The sequence below is a fragment of the Triticum urartu genome, chromosome 7A (assembly GCF_056163025.1).
Source record: "Triticum urartu cultivar PI428250 chromosome 7A, HENAU_Tu73, whole genome shotgun sequence".
Lineage (NCBI taxonomy): Eukaryota > Viridiplantae > Streptophyta > Magnoliopsida > Poales > Poaceae > Triticum > Triticum urartu.
The window spans coordinates 609,778,626-609,797,644 of NC_141879.1; positions in this window are offsets into that span (position 1 = coordinate 609,778,626).

Consider the following 19,019-nt stretch of genomic DNA (forward strand, 5'->3'; position numbering starts at 1 on the left):
CGTTTGGGGGTACGTGTGTATATATAGGAGGAAGAAGTACGCCAGAGGAGCACCGAGGGGCCCACGAGGTAGGGGGCGCGCCTTAGGGGGGGCGCCCCCACCCTCGTGACCGCCTCTTTTGTTCCTTGGAGCAGGGTCCAAATCTCCTGGATCACGTTCGGTGAGAAAATCATGTTCCCGAAGATTTTATTCCGTTTGGACTCCGTTTGATATTCTGTTTCTCTGAAACACTGAAATAGGCAAAAAAATAGCAATTCTGGGCTGGGCCTCCGGTTAATAGGTTAGTCCCAAAAATAATATAAAAGTGGAAAATAAAGCCCAATATAGTCCAAAACAGTAGATAATATAGCATGGTGCAATCAAAAATTATAGATACGTTGGAGATGTATCATGCATCCCCAAGCTTAATTCATGCTCATCCTCGAGTAGGTAAATGATAAAAAGAGAATTTTTGATGCGGAGTGCTACTTGGCATAATTTCAATGCAAATCTTCTTAATTATGGTATGAATATTCAGATTAGAAAGATTCAAGACAAAAGTTTATATTGACATAATAATACTTCAAGCATACTAACAAAGCAATTATGTCTTCTCAAAATAACATGGTCAAAGAAAGTTATCCCTACAAAATCATATAGTCTGGCTATGCTCTATCTTCACCACACAAAATATTTAAATCATGCACAACCCCGATGACAAGCCAAGCAATTGTTTCATACTCTAACTTTTTCAATCTTCACGCAATACATGAGCGTGAGCCATGGATATAGCACTATAGGTGGAATAGAATGGTGGTTGTGGAGAAGACAAAAAGGAGAAGATAGTCTCACATCAACTAGGCGTATCAACGGTCTATGGATATGCCCATCAATAGATATCAATGTGAGTGAGTAGGGATTGCCATGCAACGGATGCACTAGAGCTATAAGTATATGAAAGCTCAAAAATAAACTAAGTGGGTGTGCATCCAACTTGCTTGCTCATGAAGACCTAGGGCAATTTGAGGAAGCCCATCATTGGAATATACAAGCCAAGTTCTATAATGTAAAATTCCCACTAGTATATGAAAGTGATAACATGAGAGACTCTCTACTATGAAGATCATGGTGCTACTTTGAAGCATAAGTGTGGTAAAAGGATAGTAACATTGTCCCTTCTCTCTTTTTCTCTCATTTTTTTTATTTTTTTATTTGGGCCTTTTCTCTTCTTTTTTGTGGCCTCTTTTTATTTGGGCTTCTTTGGCCTTTTTATTTTTTGTCCGGAGTCTCATCCTGACTTATGGGGGAATCATAGTCTCCATCATCCTTTCCTCACTGGGACAATGCTCTAATAATGATGATCATCACACTTTTATTTTTCTTACAACTCAACAATTACAACTCGATACTTAGAACAAAATATGACTCTATGTGAATGCATCCGGCGGTGTACCGGGATATGCAATATGACAATGATGGAATGTGTCATGAACGGAACGGTGGAAAGTTGCATGGCAATATATCTCCGAATGGCTATGGAATGCCATAATAGGTAGGTATGGTGGCTGTTTTGAGGAAGGTATATGGTAGGTGTATGATACCGACGAAAAGTGCGCGGTATTAGAGAGGCTAGCAAAGGCGGAAGGGTGAGAGTGCGTATAATCCATGGACTCAACATTAGTCATAAAGAACTCATATACTTATTGCAAAAATCTAGAAGTTATCAAAGCAAAGTATTACGCGCATGCTCCTAGGGGGATAGATTGGTAGGAATAGACCATCGCTCGTCCCCGACCGCCACTCATAAGGAAGACAATCAATAAATAAATCATGCTCCGACTTCATCACATAATGGTTCACCATACGTGCATGCTACGGGAATCACAAACTTTAACACAAGTATTCTTTAAATTCACAACTACTCAACTAGCATGACTTTAATATTATCACCTCCATATCTCAAAACAATTATCATGATTCAATCTTTTCTTAGTATTCAACATACTCAAAAGAAAGTTTCACAAACCTTGAATACCAAGCATATTATTATTAAGCAAATTACCATGCTATTAAGAGACTCTCAAAATAATTTAAGTGAAGCATGAGAGATCAATAGTTTCTTTAAAACAAATCCACCACCGTGCTCTAAAAGATCTAAGTGAAGCACATATAGCAAAATTATAACGCTCAAAAGATATAAGTGAAGCACATAGAGCAAAACTACTTAGCTCAAAAGATATAAGTGAAGCACATAGAGCAAAACTACTTAGCTCAAAAGATATAAGTGAAGCACATAGAGTATTCTATCAAATTTTAATTCATGTATGGCTCTCTCAAAAGGTGTGTATAGCAAGGATGATTGTGGTATACTAAGACACAAAGACACAAATAATACAAGACACTCCAAGCAAAACACATATCATGTTGGTGAATAAAAATATAGCTCCAAGTAAATTACCGATGGAAGTGGACGAAAGAGGGGATGCCTCCCGGGACATCCCCAAGCTTTGACTTCTTGGTGTCCTTGGATTATCTTGGGGTTGCCATGGGAATCCCCAAGCTTAGGCTCTTGCCACTCCTTGTTCCATAATCCATCAAAAGAATTCACCCAAAACTTGAAAACTTCACAACACAAAACTCAAAATAGAAAACTCGTGAGCTCCGTTAGCGAAAGAAAACAAAATACCACTTCAAGGAACTGTAATGAACTCATTATTTATTGATATTGGTGTTAAACCTACTGTATTCCAACTTCTCTATGGATTATAAACTATTTTACTAACCATAGATTCATCAAAATAAGCAAACAACACACGAAAAACAGAATCTGTCAAAAACAGAACAGTCTGTAGTAATCTGTAGCTAGCGCAAGATCTGGAACCCTAAAAATTATAAAATAAATTTCTGGACGTGAGGAATTTATCTATTAATGATCTGAAAAAATAATTAACTAAATATCACTCTTGGAATAAAAATTACAGCAATTCTCGTGAGCGCTAAAGTTTCTGTTTTTACAGCAAGTTCAACAAGACTTTCCGCAAGTCTTCCCAACGGTTCTACTTGGCACAAACACTAATTAAACACAAAAAAAAATGGAGGATAAATAATTTATTTATTACTAAACAGGAGAAAAAAGCAAGGAATAAAAATAAAATTGGGTTGCCTCCCAACAAGCGCTATCGTTTAACGCCCCTAGCTAGGCATAAAAGCGAGGATAGATATAGGTATTGCCATCTTTGGTAGGCAATTCTTCGATGAGGCATCTGTTTCCCTTAGAAATTTCTTTCTTTCTAGTGATTATTAAACTTTTAGGCACAAGATCGAAAAATTCATTCGTAGCAATTGGTTCCTTAATGATATCAAAAAGATTGGGATGAATGCTTATAGATTTAAGATCCGCAGTTTCCTTAGATGATTCACCCTTATTTTTAGGAACATACATAATCTTGGCAATTTTAGTAGGAGGACTTGGAGTATTCTTTACGGAAGAAAAAGCGGTTCCCAAGTTTGTAATGATACCCTCAAGTTTATCAATTCTAGTAGAATCTAAGTTCATCTTCTCATTAACTATGGGTTCCTTTTCCTTAATATTTTTCAAAGTCATTCCTACCTTAGATCCATATTGAGTAATTTGATTGTGGATCTTTTTATCTAGATTTTCAATTGATTCAATAGTAGCAACTTTATTTTCAATAATTTCAAGTCTTTGCATAACATGCTCCAAAGTTTACATGGTTCCATTAACCAAAAGAGGTGGTGAGCCAAATAAATTTAGCATAGCATTATAAGAATCAAAAGTATGGCTACCCAAGAAGTTCCCTCCGGTAATGGTATCGAGGATATATCTATACCAAGGATTAACACCTACATAAAAATTGTGGAGAAGAACTAAGGTAGATTGCTTCCTGGTAGATCTATTTTGAGCATTGCAAATTCTATACCAAGCATCTTTTAGATTTTCTCCCTCTCTTTGTTTAAAATTTAGAACTTCATTCTCGGGAGACAACGGAGAAGATATGAGACTAGCCATGACGGCAAGCAAACAAACTAGCACACAAGCAAACGAAAAGGCAAGCGAAAAAGAGAGGGAGGATAGAGATAGAGAGACGGCGAATAAAACGGCAATGGTGAATTGGGGGGAGAGGAAAATGAGAGGCAAATGGCAAAGAATGTAATGCGAGAGATAGGGATTGTGATGGGTACTTGGTATGTTGACTTTTTGCGTAGACTCCCCGACAACGATGCTAGAAATCCTTCTTGCTACGTCTTGAGCTTGCGTTGGTTATCCCCGAAGGGGAAGGGATGATGCAGCAGAGTAGCGTAAGTATTTCCCTCAGTTTTTGAGAACCAAGGTATCAATCCAGTAGGAGGCCACGCTCAAGTCCCTCGTACCTGCAGAAAGCGATAGCTACTCGCAACCAACGCGATTAGGGGTTGTCAATCCCTTCACGGTCACTTACGAGAGTGAGATCTGATAGATATAATATTTTTGGTATTTTTGGTATAAAGATGCAAAGTAAAAAGTAAAGGCAAAGTAAAAAGCAAAGCAAGATTAAAGTGATGGAGATTGATATGATGAGAATAGACCCGGGGGCCATAGGTTTCACTAGTGGCTTCTCTCAAGAGCATAAGTATTCTACGGTGGGTGAACAAATTACTGTTGAGAAATTGATAGAATTGAGCATAGTTATGAGAATATCTAGGCATGATCATGTATATAGGCATCACGTCCGTGACAAGTAGATCGAAACGATTCTGCATCTACTACTATTACTCCACTCATTGACCGCTATCCAGCATGCATCTAGAGTATTAAGTTCAAAACAGAGTAACGCCTTAAGCAAGATGACATGATGTAGAGAGATAAATTCATGCAATATGAAATAAACCCCATCTTGTTAACCTCGATGGCAACGATGTAATACGTGCCTTGCTGCCCCTTCTGTCACTGGGAAAGGACACCGCAAGATCGAACCCAAAGCTAAGCACTTCTCCCATGGCAAGAACTACCAATCTAGTTGGCCAAACCAAATGGATAATTTGAAGAGACTTGCAAAGATAACCAATCATACATAAAAGAATTCAGAGAAGATTCAAATATTATACATAGATAGACTTGATCATAAACCCACAGTTCATCGGTCTCAAGAAACACACCGCAAAAAGAAGATTACATCGAATAGATCTCCACAAGAGAGGGGGAGAACTTTGTATTGAGATTCAAAGAGAGAGAAGAAGCCATCTAGCTACTAACTATGGACCCGAAGGTCTGAGGTAAACTACTCACACTTCATCGGAGAGGCTATGATGATGTAGAAGCCCTCCGTGATGACGGACCTCTTCCGGCGGAGCTCCGGAACAGGCCCCAAGATGGGATCTCGTGGATACAGAAAGTTGCGGCGGTGGAATTAGGTTTTTGGCTCCTGTTCTGATCGTTTGGGGGTACGTGTGTATATATAGGAGGAAGAAGTATGCCGGAGGAGCACCGAGGGGCCCATGAGGCATGGGGCGCCCCCACCCTCGTGACCGCCTCTTTTGTTCCTTGGAGCAGGGTCCAAGTCTCCGGATCATGTTCGGTGAGAAAATCACGTTCACGAAGATTTTATTCCGTTTGGTCTTCGTTTGATATTCTGTATCTCCGAAACACTGAAATAGGCAAAAAACAACAATTCTGGGCTGGGCCTCCGGTTAATAGGTTAGTCCCAAAAATAATATAAAAGTGGAAAATAAAGCCCAATATAGTCCAAAACAGTAGATAATATAGCATGGAGCAATCAAAAATTATAGATACATTGGAGACGTATCAGAGAGACGTGTGGGTATATTTTTGCAAAATTGCCATAGTTTCTTTCCTATCCGTTAGATATAAATCCGACAGCCTATATTGCAGGATGGCACGCACACCATCATCACCAACTCTGTTTTCTACTCCCTCCATCCGAAAATACTTGTCATCAAAATGGATAAAAAGAGATGTATCTAAAACTAAAATACGTCTAGATACATTTCTTTTTATCCATTTTGATGACAAGTATTTCCGGATGGAGGGAGTATTTGTCTTTTTAGAGATTTCAACAAGTGACTATGACCGGACCTTACCAACATACTCAAAGAAGTAGTCCATAATTTTGATGTTACCCTCTTTTCTTGGCGGTGCAGTGCCATATGGATACCTCATAAATAAATCAAGGACAAATCTGACCCCTTCCTGAAAAGACATACAGAGCAAAATGAGTGAATCTACACTCTAAAATATGTCTACATACACATCCGTATGTGGTAGTCCATTTGAAATCTGAAAAAGACAAATATTTAGGAATGAATGGAGTATATATAAGAGTAGACATGGAGATATATCTCCAGCATGGTCTACAACAAAAATGTGCCGGGTTGGTTAGCGCAGGATGCTCGCAACGCAATGACATGAGTTCGAATTCTGTCTTTTAACTTTATATTTTATATTTTATATTATGTATTACTTTACTTATTTAATATATACTTCTTTCGCTACTGTACTGATAGTGGAACCCACAGAGTACTTAGAATACAAGATTAAGGATGGACTTGTTTCTTTTTAACTTTCTGTACGAAGCTATAGCCACCCTGCAAGTCACGTGTACACTGTACATGCAATTAACTTTTTATAGAGGGACAATCATGCAGGCAATTAACTCAAATGGATTGGACGTCACGCTATTATTTCCAAGATGAAGAGCATCTCCAACGGCAACTGGCAAATTTCCTCCCGCTTCCTTAAGCCGAGGACGACATCAAACGCCAGCGGCATACATTTTTACAACTCTAACCAACCAGATGAAATTCGTGCAAACGCAGACTGATTTCATATAAGCATGAAGGATTTCGTATAAAAAGCCGGAGTTTCATATAAACATGATGGATTTCATTACATTTACATGAACTAAGAGGTGCCAATCCGGCTCTCTTGTGTAATTAATACTCCCTCCGTCTGGAAATACTTGTCCTAGAAATGGATGTATCTAGACTTATTTTAGTTCTAAATGGCCGCCCGCGGATCCCTTTGTCTTCCTCATGTCCGTCAGACACTTGCGGGGTCGACGAAGGTCCTCGGAAGAGACGAAGCAACAAAGAAACCACCTGAATCCACGGTCGTCGCGTGTTCTACTTCTCCTCGATGATGGCGGCGGACACGGAGAAGCTGGCCACTGACTCATTGCTCTCCACGCACCCGGCTTCTGTCTCTGCCTGCATGGCGCTGCCGTAGGCACGGGAGGCGCGCCCATAGACACGGGAGGCGCGTACACCGCAGACACTGGTGGCGCGGTACGACGCGGCAGCGACGACGCCCGTACCGACGTGCTCGCCGCCGTGCCGGCGTGGAGCAACTCGCCACTCCTCATCGAGCTGAACTGGAGCGGCGAGTTGCTGAACCACGTGCCTGCTTGGGGCGGCAACTGGCTCCGTTGGGCCAAGCGAGGTTGGTGAAGCACCGAGCGGCCTCACCCGTATCCGAAGGGCTCGGCGGGCCACCCAGCCGGGTAATATGCCGGAGAATGGCTCATCGGAAGCCATCAGAAGAGTGGAGAAAATGGTGAAGGAGGAGATGGGGGAGCGATGGAGGGGTGCGATTCTTGCCCGTTGTCTGTCTGGCCTCGTGTAAATAGAGGGCGGGCAGTAGGAGCTTGGCCGGCGTCTGGCCTCGTTTAAACTGAGGGTGGACGGGAGGAGCTCGACCGGTGTTGTGTTTAATTCCGGCCCGCTCATGAACAGACGTGTGGCCGGAGTAGGATTCTCGGTTTGCATGCGGGTTTAATGGAGGGGTTTAATGGAGGCGCCGGGCGTGCAGCGGGCGGCGCAGTACTATTCGATTTGATAGCAGTAATGAGCCGTCTAATCACAAAGGCCCTCGCCTCTTGTGAAACCAACCGAGCTAGATTTCCCTGCCCTCTAGCCTTTAAAAAAATGTATATACTCCACTTTTGTACAGTAGTAGTATCGATGGATTGCGCCATGGAGCAAAACTTGAAATTAAAAAAAGGTGGTACATATAGAGAGCGCTCGTCGCCAAATTATGCATATAGTACTATTAAAAAGGCTTGTCACAATAATGGTGTCCAGCACAAGCGCACAACCCACCCCTCAAATAAAACTAAGCACCCTGGAATTCTTTGACAAAACTAAGCACCCTGAAATTCTTTGACCACTAAACTGCTGGCTATATGATGTTGGCCATATATATTGTACGTATATAATGTGAAGAAACGAGTGGTAGTACTATACCAACTAAAAGATGAAATGTAAGAAATACTAGTATGTACGTACTAAAGAGTTAAAGTAACAAGAAGAAACATAACATAGTTCTGCTGGGGGCTCAGCACAACACACCCCTCAAATTAAATTAAGCACACCTGAAATTAAACTTTGCAACTATTCCGGTAGACACTGCATTAGAACCACCATGAGCAACGACACTGCCACCTTACTCGGAGTCCTCGTCCACGTCCTCGACTTCGTCCTTGTCCCTCTTCTTCTTGGCAGATACTTCTTTGCTTGAACCGCACACTTTGCTGTTGCTCTTCATCCAACCCTTGTAGATATTGAAGCAAAGGTAGCCATCCATTGCAGCATAGTGGATGTGGTCTATATCTAGTACATTCCGCTGCCATGCATGACAATGAAACGTGTATGGAGGTTTCTCCAGTTTACCGTACGAAGGATGAACCATGGCTCCTGCCAGGGTCAGCATTGAAGGCTGACGAGAGGACACCAACTGATTCTTCTGGAGGTCGAAGGTGTTGCCTACAATGAGGCCTATCTGATGCAGGACTTCTTTGTCGTTACCAAAGTCTACAGTAACGAATTTGACTAGGTTGTTCTCGAGGAAGTCCTTAAAATCCTGGCACTCAACGTCGGCATGGCATATGTGGTAGACCAAGCATAAGTCATGCACGCAACCCTGGATCACGGCGGGCTTCTTCCTCTCTTCGTCCTTTAGATCCTTCTCTCGTCCCAGGACTGTGGTGTACTCAACATCTAGCCCAGCGACCCACTCATCATCTGAGTCTTCGAACATGCGTCTGAAGCGAGAAAGGCATCCTTTCACCGTCGCGGAAGAACGGGTGTAGATGACGTCGAACTCATCGCCGGTGATGGTTCTAACCTTGTACTCACCGCCGATCGGGGAGATTTGGGACGCCATGGATTTGGGAGGAGGGTTAGGATTAGTGGAACTGCCGTAATGTGAATGGACGGAACGACTAGGAGCGAACCGCCGTAGTATTGTAGGATGTGCGGGGACGAGTAGGAGCGAACTGCCAGCGTGCGAACGGCAGGGTAGTGGCTTTCCATTCTCCCATGATACGGGCTTCCGAGAGCCCTTGGATCTGAGATCGAACGGTTGCATGGCGTGATTCTAGACCTATGGGTGAATATCCTATCCTGGAGGGTTATTCTGCAAATTTTCAGCAACTTAGCATGCGACCGTTTGATCTCAGATCCAAGGGCTGCCAGCAGCCCGTATCGTGGTCGTGCCTACCATGACCGTTGCGTCGCTCGTGCGGTCGCGCCCTTGGAGATTTAACACGGTGCGTTAGGCTATCTGATGTTGGCATGTCATACATAGTCATCACTTAGTCACTCATACTACAACAAGGTTTTGGCTATAAGGTTGGCTATAAGTGTATTTATTTATTTTACTTCTCTCTATCTCTTTCTTCGTACTCCCTCCGTCCCATAATATAAGAACGTTTTTGACACTAGTGTAGTGCCAAAAACGTTCTTAATTATGGGACACAGGGAGTACTAGTATTTATTGCATTTGCCAAGGAGTGACCTCTTCCAATGAAATGGTGTTGCTAAGTTTGCTTCATTTAATTAGCTATAGACTCAAAATTGTCTTTTCACCTAGGTACACGCGCTTAGAACCGTTTCTTCCTTGGGTCACCAAACTAGCCTCTCTCTTCTTGATTAACTTGCCACATCAGACTTTATGCCTATGTGGCAAGCTTAAGCACCTGTAGGAGCAAGTAAGTACAATAGTGCGCTTTACATGGCATTTTTGCATATGTGGAGGAAAGAGAGGCAAGGAAAAAGTGGAGAAGTGGGCTCTCATGCAAGAGCCAGCCTCTACTACATGGTGGAGCATTGGGAGAGGCACCTGTATGGAGGTGGTCAGGAATCGGGAGACTCACGCCGGTCGTAGCGCCGCAGTTAAAATGATAATGGAAAGTCAAATCACGGGCCCCCACCTGTCCACCAGTAACTCACTGTCAAATCACACAGCCCTACGTTTGTAGCAGCCTACTCCCTCGTCTTCTCGCGTCTCTGTCGAACCGACTAGGCGGAACTGCCTCGCCTACCACGCAGGAAAAGCCCGTGCAGTATACTCCCTCCGTCTAGGTGGCCAAGGTGGAGAGGAAAACGAGAGAACTTAATGTTTAGTACTTCGTATTTGCTAAGGCTGGTTGTAATGGTACTAGCCTTAGCAATTTTGATGAGGTGTCATAGAATTAAATGAAGAAAGAGAGAGAGTTGAATACTATGTGTCATACATGGCAATAAATAAAGTACTACATGATACTAATATATGATACATGGCGCAGGAGTACTAAGTATTATTAATACAGTTTTGCTAGAACTCATCTAGATGAGATATAATTTGGTCTCATTCGTCTTACCATTGGATGCGATGCTATATAAGATGCGTGTGTGCTGACGTGGGTTGTATTTGTTCTTGTGCAACGAACTGACCACTGCATGTCATGTTTGATAGTCTCAAGTCATTAAAAGCATACAAGCCCCACATCTCTTCTTGGTTGATTCCTCTATTTATGTCAAAAAATAAGAAACAACATGAGAGTTAATGCACCACGCCTATGTGTTTACTATTTGGTTTTCGTAAGATGACTTAATACTCACCTAGACGGAGCGAGTATTCGATTTGACAGCGGGCAGCGCAGTTCCCGATACAGCTTTAATGTAGACGAGGGAGGGAGTAGCGGTTCCCGATATGTTGAACGGCCAATGCATCCTCCTTCAATTAATGCATGAGGGAAGTAATGGGAGGAGGTCCGGGAAAAGAGGCTGCACGATGTGAATGCAACGCAGTTTGCCCTCATTGCCCTCATATAAAGGCGCCCATCCATTCCAATGCATCTACCACATCGTACGCACCTAAGCATTTGCCTAAGCACCTACACTAAGCGCAAAAGAGCTCACTCCAGACCCATGGCGGCGATGCGCGTGAGCGGCCAGAGGATGCGCCAGATGGTCGACGACGCCGGCCTACGGCATGGCGCCAAGGATTGTCTCCAGACGGTGTTGGAGACCGGCTGGTGGATGGCCGCCGTCAACGCCAACTACAACTCTCAGTTGGACCAGATGATCGTTGCCACCAGCAACAAGTTGACCGTCCTCAAGAAGCTCGCGGACGACATCACCATACTCCTCCAGCCCGCGCGCCCGGGCTCCTCATTGCCTACCACCCTAATCGGCCTCCATGGCCGGAACCTCTTTCAAGCACTGGTGGCCCTGTGACTGCCCGCCGACGCCACGAAGAATGTCCACCTGGAGGTCGCGCTCGCCGCGAGGCGCCTCGCCCTGCAAGAATTCGTCGACCTACACATCCACGTGTACGAGCAAATCGTGTACATAGGTATCTACAAGGCTAGTGAGGACGCTACGATGTTGGCCTTCCTCAACCGGCTGGAAGCCTTGGATGCCTTTGCTGAGAAGCACCTCAACCTCGCCACAAAAGCCGCCGCTCCTTAGCCGCTGGTCGGTGGCCCGGCGCACTAAGTTGAGGAGGAGGAGGTCGTACGTTCATGGATCCATCTTTCTTCTTGCCTTCTGTAACCACCACTGCGATCGCATCATCATGGCCTTAATTCTTATTGTGCTGTTGCATTCTCGTTCCAGTCAATACCGACATGTGCGATCCCTTCGCTTAATTATATGCATCACTGTAACTAGTACTCCATCCGTCAATTTATAAGTTGTGTTTACCTTTTCCATCAACTTCGTGCAACGCGCGGGCATCTTGCTAGAAACACTAGAATATGTCTATATAATCCGTATGTGATAGTCCATTTGAAATCTCAAAGAAGAAAAATATTTAGGTACGGAGGAGTAATATATTAGGAGTATATCAAAACAATAGTGATTTCTTTCAAGTTTGTGAACAAATACTACTATTCTACTACTTTGGATCTGTCGCAACGCATGGGCACATTGCTGGTAAAAGGAAAAGGCCTGTCGCGTTCGCGTCACACCCCCACACGCCCGGGAATCAGGAGTACAACACGTCCCGTCCGGCACGATACATAGCTTAGGGAAGGCGTGTTGCCTAGCATTTTCACTTTCATGTGGGACCGCCATTGAGCAAACCGACACCCCGCCCGCCGCCGGGTTGGAAAACAGAAACGAGGGGAAGATCTAGCTGTAGCACGGAAGCCAAGAAATTTGGTGTCAGACAGGGCTCGTCGATAGAGTAGGAGCATTCCATACTAGTACTACTCCTACTAGTACCAAGTTTGTACTCCTAATACTATATTACTAGTACTACCACTATACAACTAGGAGGTACGTGCACGACACAACATCGTGGGAACAAAAAACGGGAATATCTTGTTTTGGGTGATTTATCTTTTTTTTCAATCAACGTAGTATGAATAATATGATGTGGGGGGCACCCATGAAGCTTATGTGGCTTGGTTGCATGGCTACGAAAGGTTAGAGAAAAATAAATAGATAATGTGTTTAGAGTGCACTCCACTAAATAGATATACTTTGGATCCATTGCAACGGACCGGCACATCTATATCTATACCCCTATATAGTGTGTGAAAAACTTTGAAAGTTGGTCATTGGATGAAGCCAATACGACGGTACAAAGATGGAAAATACGAGCACTACTGGCCGTTGGATATCATCCACCAGATTCTGCCACATGTATAATCTAGAAGACTCCAGGGTTGAACTTAATTCATGACTAACTTTGCCACAACTAATCTTAGGCAAGGTTATTAGTTCTTCAAAATGAGAGCCACAAGTTGGCAAGCCTAAGGGAATCTTGCCACATTTTTTGTGTGTATGTCATGTGGGGCCTTAGTGTGGCTTGCCTAAGGTGTGGCTTGAACGAAACACTCACCTAAGTTAATCAAACTTGCCTAACCTTACATTCCACCAGATTTTGCCACATGTTAGAATCCAGAAAGCTCCACATGTAGAAGCATTATGCACAAACCACCAGAATCTCATGCGTGCAATGCACGTGTACCTTACTAGTACTAGTTGGTAGTAGTAAGAAAAAAAAATTCCAGTTTTGGCACAAGCTCATACTGCGGGAGCACCACAAGGCCTGCCGGAGGAGTTACATTTCCCTCTCGGGGCCCATGGGACCGAACTTCAGTGGCTTAGTGCCCGGCCTATGAGTCAACGACATGCGGACCTTAAATGCGGCTTGACCACATGTCATTCTCATGGTGGTGGCGTGGTTCGCGACTCACTCATTCAAGATGAACCAGCCGCTGGTGGCGTGGCTGTGGTGAGGGAGCCACAGCTGGGCGTCAGGGCATTACGAGGTGTAGATGGCCACACCGACGGGTACTACCTGTAGTACATAAGTACTCCAGCTGAGGATTGATGCCCGGGACGAAATGTGTCACAGCCGCTAGATGAAAATTCTATGGTGCGGCAGTACAGATCGGAGCACAGCAGCGGAGCATGTAAACCGCGTCCAATCGGGTGTGTCTGTGGTAGAAAGTTGATGGTCGCCACAGTTCAGCTGGCCCGCATGTCATGCACACAAAGGCAGAGGAGCGGTGGGGCCGAGAGGGATGAGAGGCACATCGGGGGGATGAGGATCCGCTGACGCAAACAATCCTACCATTCTATCATTGACATGTGGGACCCATAAGCGTGGGTCCCACCTGTCAGTGAAGGAAAGGCAGGGCAAGGCAGTGATAGCCACGTCAGAGGATCCATGTCCACGTTGGGGGACGTCGTGTCGTGGGTTGGAGCGGCGTCGTGGGAATTGCGTGTGGGTGTGGCAGTGGTAGAAACAAGAAACGTGATGGTCGCCATGGTTCAACTTCCATGGACAAGCTGCCATGTCTGCTGACACATGTATATTAAAACTAGAGTGTTTATATTTCAAGCACGTGAACAAGTATTATTCTACTACTTTGGATCCATTGCAATGCACGGGCCAACACATTGGTAGTAGTAGTGTCCATCTCTATCTCTAGAGGCCTTCCCTCATTCATCCTTTTCTCTCACAAGATAAACTACTCATACAAATGCATCTTGATGTTCCATGGAACGCATGAGGATGTTTCGTCCTTGGGGGTCTCTCCAGCGTGGCGTGGCCGTAGTTGCAAGTTGACGCCCCTTGAGATGCCGACATTGAGGGGCACTCGGATTTCCTCCGATGAGCAGGTAAGATGAGCTTGATCACGTAGTAAATGCATTCTAAAGACTACTTCCGTGTCCATTTCCTAATTCTCCCCTGCCCACTGTTTCACAGGTTAGGCTCGGTGCGAGTGGAGATTGGCTTGCATATGTACGGGAGGGTACCAACATCTATTTGCCCAACGTTTACAACGGTGACACCGTTCCCGTAGAACCTTTGTCCAACATTGGGATCAGCCATGCAATGGGCCACCGCATGAATTGGTACGATGGAACCACGGTGAGATTGAATAAGATAGCACGAACCTTGCACATGGCGGTCAAAGGCGGACCATGCTGTCCGCGGCCGATTTGTTGCCGCACGAGTAGGAAGACGCCGTGCTCCTTTCTAACCGCATCTTCGTGGTGACAAACCAGGGGACTTATTTTGTATGGGACACATCCTACGATATACTCCCTCTCTCCCAGTTTATTTGTTTTGAATCTTTTCGTTTTATAAGTTTCAAATTCAAATTTAGAGCTCCCCATCACATGTTGAGATTACAATGTCCATTAAATCGTTGCGTGCATGTATAGTAAAGAAACAAATCTCGAGTTTGGCACGATTTCGTGCTGCAGGAGCACCACAAGCCCTGGCGCAGGAGTTACATTTCCCTCTTAGGGCCGTCGGGACTGAGCTTCAGCGCCTTACTACACCTACCTTTGAGTCAATAACATGTGGACCCGATAGGTGACTGGTCCACATGTAATGCTCCCGTAGGCAGAGGGGCAGTGGGGCCAAGAGGGGTGAGCCGCAGGTCGGGGGACGTGTGGTTTCATGGGTTCGAGCGATGTCGTAGGAATCGCGGGTGGCTGTGGTAGAAACTTGATGCTCGCCGCATTTTAGGTGGCCCACATGTCATGCACACAAAGGCAGAGGGGCGGTGCGGCCGAGAGGGGTGAGGCGCACGTTGGGGGGCGTGGTTCCGTGGGTTGGAGAGGCATCATGGGAATCGCGAGATGAAACGTGATGGTCGCCGTAGTTGAACTTCCATGGACAAGCTGTCATGTCTATGGACACATGCACTACATACCGATCACTGGAAGGAGTAGCAGAGAAAGCTATATATGCGGATAAATAGTTCCTTATAGTCAAGCGTACCCATGCTACTACTCTGTTCCAAGGACATGCACACCATCGAAATAGTCCATCTATATCAATATACACCGAGAGGGAATACATTTTTTTACAAGAGAGGAAATAGTTCATCCATCCATAATGCCCTCCTGCTGGTGCAGCCTCTTCTTCTTCTTCTTCTTCTTCTTCTTCTTCTTCTTCTTCTTCTTCTTCTTCTTCTTCTTCTTCTTCTTCTTCTTCTTCTTCTTCTTCTTCTCATTCTCTGTGGGAGACAGCTTCACAACAAGCTCTTTGGACCTTGCAGCTATCTCGAAACTCACACGGGCATCGAGGGCAGCATATTTTATCCGCTCGTACGTCAAGGGATAATTCTCCCATCCAGACGACCTTAATGCCACCGTCTCGTCACCATTCTGAAGATTTGTATCGAGCACAAAATTTTCTACGTCGAATAGGGATGGTCTCTGTTTATCACAATCTTCTACAGGAATTTTGATTCTGGTTTGTAGGTCAGCGATGCTTTTCAAATCAAGGTTGTACGGCTCCAGCTTATGTTTGTCCCCTTCGATGGCTGCCCCACAGAAGTATACGTCCTCACGAGACAGGAAATCGTGAAGCTCATCTGGTATGGAGGGCGAGTGTATGATGTGGTACACCAAAACATCATCTTCGAGGCACAACTGAAGGACGGCGGCGCGCTGGATCTTCCCAGGGGCACGCTCCGTGTACTCTGCGTCGAGACCGATGACCCTCGTCTCTACCTTTTCGAGGGAGTTGGATACATTGTTGATCCACTGCCTAACAACCCTTGGGTGGACGGTGACGGTCGCAACTATGTGCATCGAGCCTTCGACGAGGACATGTTGGACGCTAAAAACCTGCTGAGGGAGTCCTGGATTAGGGGGTATCCGGACAGCCGGATTATATCCTTTGGCCGGACTGTTGGACTATGAAGATACAAGATTGAAGACTTCGTCCCGTGTCCGATGGGACTCTCCTTGGCGTGGAAGGCAAGCTTGGCAATACGGATATGTAGATCTCCTTCCTTGTAACTGACTGTGTGTAACCCTAGCCCCCCACCGGTGTCTATATAAACCGGAGGGTTTAGTCCGTGGGACCAAGATACAATCATACAATAGGCTAGCTTCTAAGGTTTAGCCTCTCTGATCTCGTGGTAGATCAACTCTTGTACTACTCATATTATCAAGAACAATCAAGCAGGACGTAGGGTTTTACCTCCATCAAGAGGGCCTAAACCTGGGTAAACATCATGTCCCCTGCCTCCTGTTACCATCCGCCTAGACGCACAGTTCGGGACCCCCTACCCGAGATCCGCCGGTTTTGATACCGACATTGGTGCTTTCATTGAGAGTTCCTCTGTGTCGTCATCATTAGATTTGATGGCTCCTTCGATCATCGATAGCGATACAGTCCAGGGTGAGACTTTTCTCCCCAGACAGATCTTTGTATTCGGCGGCTTCACACTGCGGGCCAACTCGCTTGGCCATCTGGAGCAGATCGAGAGTTACGCCCCTGGCCACCAGGTCAGGTTTGGAAGCTTAAACTACACGGCCGACATCCGCGGAGACTTGATCTTCGACGGATTCGAGCCCCTGCTGAGGGCGCCGCACGGTCACGATGAGCATGATTTAGCTCTACCATCAGACATTGTTCGGGAGACCGCACCGGCAACCGCTCCGACCCTCAATTCGGAGCCAATTGCGCCATCCATGGACGGGTGGATAGACCCCGCCACAGAGGCCGCATTCTCAGCGGCGATTGAGCCGAGTATCGACCTTACCCTTCACGAGAGCCGTGACGCCAAACTGCCGGATTCTTCCCCGGCCACGGACTCCGAACCTCCTGCGCCCGTACCTATCGAATCCGACTGGGCGCCGATCATAGAGTTTACCTCCGCGGATATCTTTCAGCACTCGCTCTTCGGCGACATACTGAACTCATTAAGGTCTCTCTCCTTGTTAGGAGAGTCCTGGCCGAACTATGTCCGGCGGGATTGGAATGCGGACGACGAAGAAATTCGCCGCCCACCAACCACCCACTTAGTAGCCACTGTCAACAATTTGAACGACATGCTCAACTTAGACTCCAAAGACATCGACAGTATGGACGACGATGCAGGAGACGAACAAGAACCACTGCCCACAGGGCACTGGACAGCCACCTCATCATATGATATATATATGGTGGACACACCCAAAGAAGGCAATGGCGACGGGACAATGGAGGATGACCCCTCCAAGAAGCAACCCAAGCATCGACGTCAGCGGCGCCGCTCTAAGTCTCGCCAAAGCAAAAGGGTGATACCGGCACAGGAGATAATAGCACTCCGGACAGTGCCGAAGATGACAACAATCCCCTCCAGCAAGATTTATAGCAGGAGGATGGAGAAGCCAACCCTCCCAAGAGAGCGGCAGATGGAGAGGCGGAGGATGATAATTACACGCCTCTCTCCAAAGACGAGGCAAGCCTCAACGATGACGAATTTGTCGTTCCTGAGGACCCCGTCGAGCAAGAGCGGTTCAAGCGCCGGCTTATAGCCACAGCAAATAGCCTTAAGAAAAAGCAACAGCAGCTTCAAGCTGATCAAGATTTGCTAGCCGACAGATGGACTGAAGTCCTTGCGGCCGAGGAATATGAACTCGAACGCCCCTCCAAGAGTTACCCAAAGCACAGGTTGCTACCCCGACTAGAGGAGGAAGCATTAAAACCTACATCTCCAGCGTATGACGCGGCTGATCGGCCACCTCATGGCCGCGACAAAGAGGCATCTCAGCCAAAAGCTCAGCCCGCACCCCGAGGCCACTCAAATAAAAATGTCAAGGCACGGGGAAACACGCTAGACCTACGAGATGTATTGGAGGACAAAGCAAAACACGCAAGATCGATCTACGGATCACGAGGGCGCGCCACTACGCGAGACGATAACCGTCACGCCGGATACAGTAAAAGTAAATCCGGCCGGGCCGAACACAGCGGACAAGACTCATTTGAGCCGCGTCACAACATAGCCCAGTACAGAGGCGCCGCACACCCCCTATGCTTCACAGACGAAGTAATGGATCACCAAATGCCAAAGGGTTACAAACCCATAAATATCGAATCATACGACGGCACAACAGATCCTGCGGTATGGATCGAGGACTTCCTCCTGCACATCCACATGGCCCGCGGTGAAGATCTACACGCCATCAAATACCTCCCACTCAAACTCAAAGGACCAGCTCAGCATTGGCTCAACAGCCTGCCAGCATAATCCATTTGCTGTTGGGAGGATCTGGAAGCCGCATTCCTCGACAACTTCCAGGGCACTTATGTGCGACCACCATATGCCGATGACTTGAGCCACATAATTCAGCAGCCAGAGGAATCGGCTAGCCAATTCTGGACACGGTTCCTAACAAAGAAAAATCAAATCGTCGACTGTCCGGATGCAGAGGCCCTAGCAGCTTTTAAGCACAACATCCGCGACGAATGGCTCGCCCGGCACCTTGGCCAGGAAAAGCCGAAATCTATG